This window comes from Cupressus sempervirens, chromosome 7 (genome assembly GCF_028749045.1).
Source record: "Cupressus sempervirens isolate cs-2001-9-10 chromosome 7, ASM2874904v1, whole genome shotgun sequence".
NCBI classification, from domain to species: Eukaryota; Viridiplantae; Streptophyta; class Pinopsida; order Cupressales; family Cupressaceae; genus Cupressus; species Cupressus sempervirens.
Genome location: NC_143124.1, coordinates 4477259 through 4487517, shown reverse-complemented (window position 1 = coordinate 4487517; position 10259 = coordinate 4477259).

Here is a 10259-nt window from a genome sequence, read left to right as displayed (position 1 = left end):
TTTTACGAAAGCAATATATTTCTATCATTTTAATTGAATAACTTATTAGATTCATATTAATTTTGTAGTTTAAATATGAATAATAAATGTAATGAAAAAATTTATAAAATTTAAATAAATAAAAATATAATAATTAGTGTAAATTTTAGAAGGTATATTATAATGTTATATATATAAATGTTTCATTTAAAGTTTTGGTTTATTAAATGTATTAAAAGTTGTAAATTAATTATGTTATGTTTTATATAAAATGATTCCTAATACTAAGTCCATAGAATTATGATGGTTATATTTGTTTGTCTCATTTCTATATATTTCTATTTTAAATAGGATAACATTTATAAAACCTATTTAAACTCTTATTAATTTTTTAAAAAAATTTCCTTAATTTTAGGATAATGATCAAAGACAACAAAGGTGAATTATATTATTTGATATAACTAATTTTGAAATTCATCAATTTGATGTTGCTACAACTCGTCATGTAGAGCTAATTTGTATGAAGTAACGTAATTGTTTATACAAGTATTTTGAAATATAAAATTTCTCTTTCCAATTAAAATAAGAAGCATGTTAGACTCTCTAGGAGCATCAATACCAATGTAATCTTATTGATTTTCCTGTGGATGTATGAAATATACTGTAAATTAAACAACATAAGACTGAATTAAAATAAATCAAAATAAAATTCAAGTAGTTAATAATACACAATGATTAGTGAAAAGTTTCTTTCAACTTTTTATTTAGATTGAGAGATACAAGCTTTTGAGCTTAGCTTATAACAACACGAATTGCGTCACTACAAAAGAATTTTTTACTATTGAGCCAGAAACTGAAAATTCACGTTGCTTTTATTTTCATTTGTCTGCCTAAATTAAAAGTTTTGAATTCAACCAAATCAAATTTTGTGAAGAGAAATTGGTGACATTTCATTACCATCGTTAAAATCAAATCATTGGTGATCCTTAGCAAAATGGAGGAATCTTCTATAACACACCAAGAGATGATGAGTAAATCGTATGTCTACAAAGCGAATGTTCAATATTCACACTTGGGCTATTTCTCATCAGTGTTCACATCTCACTTTTATGTAGCCTGCATATCTGCTTTAAGCTTTTCTTGTCAAATTATTTAACTTAGCACAAATGTTCCACAACATGGAAATTGCATGGAAAAGGCTACTAAAAATGAAATGGACCATTTTTATATTAAAGAAATTGGAGGGAAACTAGAAATAGCATGTAAAAAAAATGATACAAGCTTGAAAAGGGCCAAAGCATTTTTTGAATGAATGAATGAAAGATTTTTAATGAAGTCCACAAGGCTATAAGCCTAAGGGATCCGCATAGAACTCCTAGTCAGTCTCATGCAGTTTCTCGAGCCTGTCTCTTTTGTTGTGAATCTGCATAAGTAAAATGGCATTTGCATAGCTTTTAGTTTGTGTTAATGTATTCTATCAGTACCATAAAATTTGTTTTCTTGGTTTCTTTATTAGTACTTGTCATAGGCATAGAACTATTGTTATCATTTTCTCTTAATTAGTGATTGAAATTTCTACTATCTACCAATCAAAATCAATTAATTTTTAACAATATTATATAATTAATATTTTATATTGTAGACATGCACATTTCTTACATATATAAATCAATAAGACTAATTTAGAAGTATCTGATTGGCTTAAAAATTGGGGTCTTATAAAGAAGTTTATGGTTGACATTTATGCATAGTGCTAATTTTCATTATTGAACATATATAATGAAATCATATATTACAACATCATCCTTATAATTAATATTTATATAAATAATTATCATTAGAATAAACTTATTTAATTAAATTTACATTTTATTTTTTTAACTATTAATTATTATTATATTATAATTGCAAAAATTATAATAAATCTAAAACTTATTATAAATATATAATTTAATTTAACTAAGAGGCAAGTAGTAAGCCATTTCATGGCACTTGTATTTTTATTTGAAATGAGGTAAGTGTAAACACTGTTTAGAAATGTGTCAACGAAAGGTCATATATATATATATATATATATATATATATATATATATATATATATATATATATATATATATATATATATATATATATAATCGCTGAACTCAACAATTCAGTAACTTTTTAACAACAATTAAAGATAACATAACAGTATATAAATTTTTTGTATTTTTTTAATAAATATATCTAAAATATTGATTTTTCATTGATTCGTTGCTTTTCTAATTTAATTTTCTAACAATTAGATGTGCGAACATAATTTCTATCGAATAAATAAATTTTTGATCAACTCATTTAGAATGATTCTAATAAACTAACTTTTTAAAGATGAGAGTTTGAAACTTAAGTAATAACTAGAAAAAAAATTGTTAGAAGATCATTGATAGAATAGGTTAAGTTTGGTATATGTTGATTCACTCCCACCCACCACCACCACCACCACCAGAAAATGTTCAACACAACTCATTCAACTCTATTTTTCAACTTGAATCATTTAGTCATCCCTTTTTTACAGTGTACTTTAGATACATAAATTCAACTCTATTTCCTAAAAAAATTTAGTGAGTGAAATAAATTGCGTTAGCTCCTCAATCTCCCTCTTGCAGATTCATAATCTCAATCAAATGCCTTCAAGTTCTCCACATCTAATGACATGTACAAAGATATGCCTTGTACACATGACCCGTATTAGATGCAATATGTGCATAGGTGCATGTTGCATTGGTTAAGTATTTTGCCATCTCTTAGTTGACTCCAATTGATTTTCTTTCCATCTCAATCCCTCTATTTTTTTAAAGGAAACCTAAACTATCAATCTACCTTTGAGCTTGGAGGTTCTCATCCACCAATCATTTGAAGACCTTTATCCACCAATCGTTTGCAAATATTTATCATTTTCTCATCTTGGTAAAGTTTCACCAATATGAACTCTTGATCCTTTAGCCTAGAATACTATTCAATCTTTCCACCACAAAATTCTAAATTCACTTCACTTCAAGAAATTGTCATCAAGCTTTCAAATACATTGCTATGTTGAAATATCCCATCTACTATATGGGTTAAAGAAGAGCAATACTGGATTGGGACGTTTGTTAACTACTTGTCAAGAAACCCTCAGATTGTATTATGAAAATGCCAAAATGATGCAAATAAATCTACTAGCAATATTCATGGAAAATCTTATTGCAACAATATTCATTACTGATTCAAAGTCTGAACATCAGAGCCTTAATATAGATAAATAATATCTAAAGAACCTGGTTTTGCATTGGCAATACATTTTGCTTCCTCCAATGTTCTTAATCCATAATTGCGATGTGGTCCCTTTGACAACTGGTGATAGATCAGAAAGTTGCATAGACGCCCCTCTTCAAATCTTCAATCTCGAGAGCACTAAGTAAATGAGACCATACGAACCAAAACTAGAAAGATTTGTTTCCACTCTCTCCAATGTCAAACCCTGGCACTTTTACGCGCTGAGAGCCCACGCCAAAATCAGCGGCACCTGACTTCTCTTACCCCTGCAATAACACTTCCGTTCTCATCAAATATATCCCAAGATCGCGGCGTCACAGTGTGCACAGGTGAACTAATGCCTTCAAATTGATCAACAGGCCATACATTTCTAGGGCTAATATCAGGGCTTTCGTTTGTATGCTGAAACCCTAATACTCTGCCCCTCGTTCCATTCACCAGCCCTTCTTTTTCGTGTCCAGATTATAAATAAGCATGACCTCAGCTTCAACGCAGAGCTTAAGCTTCTTCGCTGCAATAAGCCTGTTGATTGGGCAATGATCTCTATTCGTGATACATGAGCGATCGGATTTGTTTGACTTCACTAGTGCCATTTCCTTTGTTCACAAACTACCACTGCTTGGCCGGAATTCGGAAGTTGTTTCTGAATTAATCTAATTCAACTCTGCTTCCGTCTACAGCGATCTTTAAAATGTAAATCCAAACCTTCCGTTGCAACGTCACCACTGATGTAGATTGAGCCGTCTGGGTACAGGGAGAGCTATGCAGCCATTCTCATGCAAATTCGATCAGATATGGGAAAATGTGCTTCCAGCTTCCCTTCGAATCTCTCCAGTTCTGCAATTAGTTAATCCCTTTCTAACTAAACCTCCAATGATCAATGAATCGCAAGATTTGGCCTTAGGCCACAGATTTTGTCCCTGATGAAATGACTGAATGTCACCTCCAATCTGCAATAATTCAGATGATATTTCACACCCTCAAAATTGCGTACCAATTGAGAGTTATCGTTCTCAATGGCCAACTGTGACAATTGTAGAAACCCTAGGTTCCACAATGCACCCGTGATTGAATCACAATCTGAAACACAAAGAGAGATAATCAACTGCCTGATTCGAATGGAGCCCCGGGGTGCCTATTTATTCTTTTCCCTGCATCCTCTCTAGAGACTTCTGGAACTTTTTTGATCTTATCTCTTAAGTGACTTTATTAAATACTCCAAGTCACTTTATTAAATATAAAGTTACTTATTTAATAATTATTTATTTAATTAAAATAACTAATTAGTCGTCCCTAGACAACCATTAATTAAATTAATTAAATTTAACTGTCACCAGAAAATTAGGGACATGACAGTACGCCCTTCCTGAAATTGCTTGTCCCCAAGCAATGGCTGAACCATGAACCAATCAGTATGCCTGGGTCCCAAATGTAAATCTGTGTATCATCCCAATCCTCATCATACTCCCGTGGAGAAATCATCAATACCAGTATCTGAGAAACTGTACTCAACATCCAAACAACTGACAACTCTGATGAAATCATCTGAAAACCAACTGTAGATGTCAGTAGAAGAAACCATTCTGTGGAATTCAACCCAACTGAAACATCAACTCTATCGAAATTCAAGCCCCTGTCAAAATGACACCTGCACCCAACTGCACTATAGATATGACAACAGCCATAGGTACCTGAATCATTGCCATCAAATCCAATCTCTGAAAAACTGCTCTGGGTGTGTTGATGCTGCAGGCTGAGTAACTTGCTACTACCAATATTTTCAAAAGATGGTGCCAATCTATCCCCTAATGGATGATAAGAAACTGGAGCCAATCTACATCTGCGTGAAATAAAATCTTCTATCTCTGTGTCAAAAGAAAACTGATGAGCGTACCCTACCGTATAATGCCGGTAAGAACCTCCAAACTCTGCTGCTGGCTCATCATCACTGAACTGGGAATCAACATATGGCTCCATTTTCTGACTCCGAGTGACTGTAGGTCGGATAGGTCCTTGTGCACTCTGCTCAACAAACCCCTCCTCAAGATCCCTGTGAGGTAGCATAGTAGAAAGGACCCCTATAATCTTCTCAACCAATCCGCGAATAACACTAGTATCTCGAACGAGAACACCTTCTGTCACCTTATACGAGTCTGAATGAACACATGCATTATTCAGCAAATACTTCATGAACGGTTCAGTGCAGTAAAAATTATATGAGGAAACATTTACATACTCCCCTTTACACCACAACTGGTCCTCCTGTAAGGATGGCGTACTCAACTGTACCACACTATCAACTATCTGAGTAGAATCAATCTGGAGACTTGACTCTACTGGTATCCCAAACTCATTAGGACTAGCTACTACCAAATCCTGAATGTATGTGTCGGCCTTAACAATATGCTCCTTAGTAGTAACTGCGGAAGTGTACTTACCATCATCCACATCAGTAGTCAAATGAACTGGGTCTGGGGCTGGTTTTGACCGCAAATGCTCCAACTCCATGGTCACCTCCTTCAACTGAAACTGCGACTTCTGTAGATCTCGCTGTGTGTCCTCTAATGCCTCAGTAGTCGCTATGAGCTCTTGGGAAAGCTCACTCACCTCCTCTTCACGATCCAAGAGTGCCTCATAGGCTGTACTCCCCCACTCAACCAAGTGATCACGGTCGGCTACCAATCGTAAATAATCCTGCTTCAAAATCCGGACAGCTTCACGCAAGGCATGAATCTCTGCCAAAGAAAAGTAACCACCGCTGGACTCATCTGTCATAGAAGTACCCCAACCAGTAACCGCCAACAACTGACGAGCAGTATCAAAATGCTCACAAGCGATAGCAATGTCTCGTTCACTAACTTTCAATTGGCTAATCACATGATGGTTCTGGCTATACCGTCTTCTATAAATTCCCTTTGACACATTGTCTAAAGGAGTATCTTCAAAGATACTGGTCTCTGGATTATTACCATCCATATTTTGCGAATCAACTCCAAAATTCATATCAACATCCAGAGTGTCAAAATCTGTAGTTCTGCTATCAAGCTCTTCTGTACCTAAAGAAAGTGTCAAGGAGGCTGAATCTTCAAAATTGTCCACTTCATTCTCCCGGATGTCATCAAGGTCAAAACGATCCTGGGACTCATCTGTACGTGCTTCCAAATATGAAAAACCTTCAACACCTTTCAGCAAGGATGGTCAACTGGAAATATGAACCAAACCCAACAACGATGCATAAAAACTAATACCAACATCGGATGTTCTGCTGGCACAAGGAAAGATAACACCGTATATTCTGCTAATCATATCCATGATAGTACTCAAACAATCATGGCTATCATAAAGTGCTAAAGATCTTCGGTTGACTGAATCCCAAATGCTGCTGAAACATTCCCGAATCCATATGCAAGAAACAACTGGTAACTCAAGCAAACTACTTACCTGAGTAATGTGACCAATACCAGCTAACTTCACATACCTGTCTGCCATTGTCCTTGTATCTTGGATGTGAATGCAAGATGAACTCGTAACATTATCAGCTACCATATATGATCCCTCTTCTGTCAAAAACTGAGTGCAAGATGATCTTAAGCTCAGCTCCATGTCGTGCTCTTGCCCTTGTTTCTCCCAGTCCTGTAATGCCAAAATTGCTCGAGTGTCCTCAAGCTCGCAAGAAAGCTTGACAACTTCCTCCTCCTTCCTCCTCAAGGCATCTGAATAATCTTTGGTAAGGCTTAGAAGATGATCACGGTCTGATAGAAGATGTAAATAGCTCAGCTTCGTCGTCCCCATCCCTTCACCAATTGCATGTAAGTCACAGCAGGAAGAATTTTCCTGAACTCCCTTATGTCTTCCTTGTAACTGAATCATCTGGATGTGCTCTTCTAACATCTACCGCATCCTGTCATGATGAGATAAAGAAGCCACAATACTATCTTTGCTTACCTTCAGCTGGCTGGACAAATCATGTGAAGTACTGCCATTCTCATCCTCATGTGACGAAGCATCTAACTGAGCCTGGTACTCTCTGTCAGCAAAATCATGAATGCTCGATGTCTGCTCATTTTCACCAGGTATCTCATCACCATGCACAATGACATCTTCATCATCATCTGAACTCACTTCACTGTAATCATTGCTTGTCGGAACCAAACTACCCTGAGTACATGAGACATCACCCTTGGAAAGCTCATATTCAATTGTCTCAACTTGAGTGTCAAGTTGACAGTTACTATCCATCAGCGTAATGTCCTTCATCGCTTCTTCCTGTGACCGAACTGAAGCCTCTGACTGGTTGCACATTTGTTTCTCGAACTCCTCATTAAGGTTCCTAGTAGCATCTCTCATTGTATCTGTCAACGCTTTGTGAGAAGATTTGTCAAAACAAAATCCAGTTGATTTATTCACCTTAGCTGGGACGGACAGCCTGTCAAGCATACGGTGGTGTTTAACCAACAGTTCAGACATGTTATGTTTGATTTTTTTGAGCTCATCCTGAATGCCTAAATAGTCCTCCTTTCCACATTTTCGACTCTGAATATTGCGTCTATTACTTGTCCGAGATTGTGTCCTTGGAGACTTTGTGCTGTACCTGTACATCTTGGTTGAAGTAGAGTGCTGATCACTCATGTAAGTCGGTTCTCACCCCACAGGATGGCAAGAAAACCGCTCTGATACCACTGAAATATCCCCTCTACTATATGGGTTAAAGAAGAGCAATACTGGATTGGGACGTTTGTTAACTACTTGTCAAGAAACCCTCAGATTGTATTATGAAAATGCCAAAATGATGCAAATAAATCTACTAGCAATATTCATGGAAAATCTTATTGCAACAATATTCATTACTGATTCAAAGTCTGAACATCAGAGCCTTAATATAGATAAATAATATCTAAAGAACCTGGTTTTGCATTGGCAATACATTTTGCTTCCTCCAATGTTCTTAATCCATAATTGCAATGTGGTCCCTTTGACAACTGGTGACAGATCAGAAAGTTGCATAGACGCCCCTCTTCAAATCTTCAATCTCGAGAGCACTAAGTAAACGAGACCATACGAACCAAACCTAGAAAGATCTGTTTCCACTCTCTCCAATGTCAAACCCTGGCACTTGTACGCGCTGAGAGCCCACGCCAAAATCAGCGGCACCTGAATTCTCTTAGCCCCTGCAATAACACTTCCGTTCTCATCAAATATATCCCAAGATCGCGGCGTCACAGTGTGCACAGGTGAACTAACGCCTTCAAATTGATCAACAGGCCATACATTTCCAGGGCTAATATCAGGGCTTTCGTTTGTATGCTGAAACCCTAATACTCTGCCCCTCGTTCCATTCACCAGCCCTTCTTTTTCGTGTCCAGATTATAAATAAGCATGACCTCAGCTTCAACGCAGAGCTTAAGCTTCTTCGCTGCAATAAGCCTGTTGATTGGGCAATGATCTCTATTCGTGATACATGAGCGATCAGATTTGTTTGACTTCACTAGTGCCGTTTCCTTTGTTCACAAATTGCCGCTGCTTGGCCGGAATTCGGAAGTTGTTTTTGAATTAATCTAATTCAACTCTGCTTCCGTCTACAGTGATCTTTAAAATGTAAATCCAAACCTTCCATTGCAACATCACCACTGATGTAGATTGAGCCGTCTGGGTACGGGGAGAGCTATGCGGCCATTCTCATGCAAATTCGATCAGATATGGGAAAATGTGCTTCCAGCTTCCCTTCGAATCTCTCCAATTCTGCAATTAGTTAATCCCTTTCTAACTAAACCTCCAATGATCAATGAATCACAAGATTTGGCCTTAGGCCATAGATTTTGTCCCTGATGAAATGACTGAATGTCACCTCCAATCTGCAATAATTCAGATGATATTTCACACCCTCAAAATTGCGTACCAATTGAGAGTTATCGTTCTCAATGGCCAACTGTGACAATTGTAGAAACCCTAGGTTCCACAATGCACCCGTGATTGAATCACAATCTGAAACACAAAGAGAGATAATCAACTGCCTGATTCGAATGGAGCCCCGGGGTGCCTATTTATTCTTTTCCCTCCATCCTCTCTAGAGACTTCTAGAACTTTTTTGATCTTATCTCTTAAGTGACTTTATTAAATACTCCAAGTTACTTTATTAAATATAAAGTTACTTATTTAATAATTATTTATTTAATTAAAATAACTAATTAGTCGTCCCTAGACAACCATTAATTAAATTAATTAAATTGAACTGTCACCAGAAAATTGGGGACATGACATATGTTGCCACTTTGAACACTTGATATATTAAATAATAAATCAACCATCTATTTGAGTAGAACCACTACTTAATAGTGCAACAAGAAGACTTTGTAAAGGTATAATTATGTGCATAGTTTTCTTTTGTTTTCCTTATCCCTTAAATTTCATGTTGCATCTATTTTGAATTGGGTAGGTTATATTAGTTTAATGTAGACATCTAAATCTTCACTCGTTGCATTGTCTCTTCTATGAAGCACTAGTAGTATTCAAAAATATTTTTCATTAGATCATTGATAATATATTTATTTTTAGACAAAATGGGGTTATAATGGGAAACAAATGCGATCAAGAAGGTATAAATGGAGAACTCATTTTGATGTAAAAATATTGCTAACACATGTACGAGCCATAGAGTAGGCACTGCAACATCGTTGATCGTAACAAACAATCTGACTGGATCACCACAATTCTTTTCAGCTTGCACACGCCCAGTTTTAATAATAAGGATCCTTTTGCTGCAAGATAGGCTTTTAACACACAATGAATTATTTATGCATTGAAAGGAAATTCAACTTGCTTCAAATAATAATTTCTCTCACGGATCTGCAGAGTTGACATACTGACTATTTCAAAACAAAAAATTTAGCACATGATTTTACAGAGATTGATCTCCTAAAACAGCCCTAGAACTGGAATTGATTGGTCCTTATGCAAAAGCTCTAAATACATAGCTCTATATATGGTTG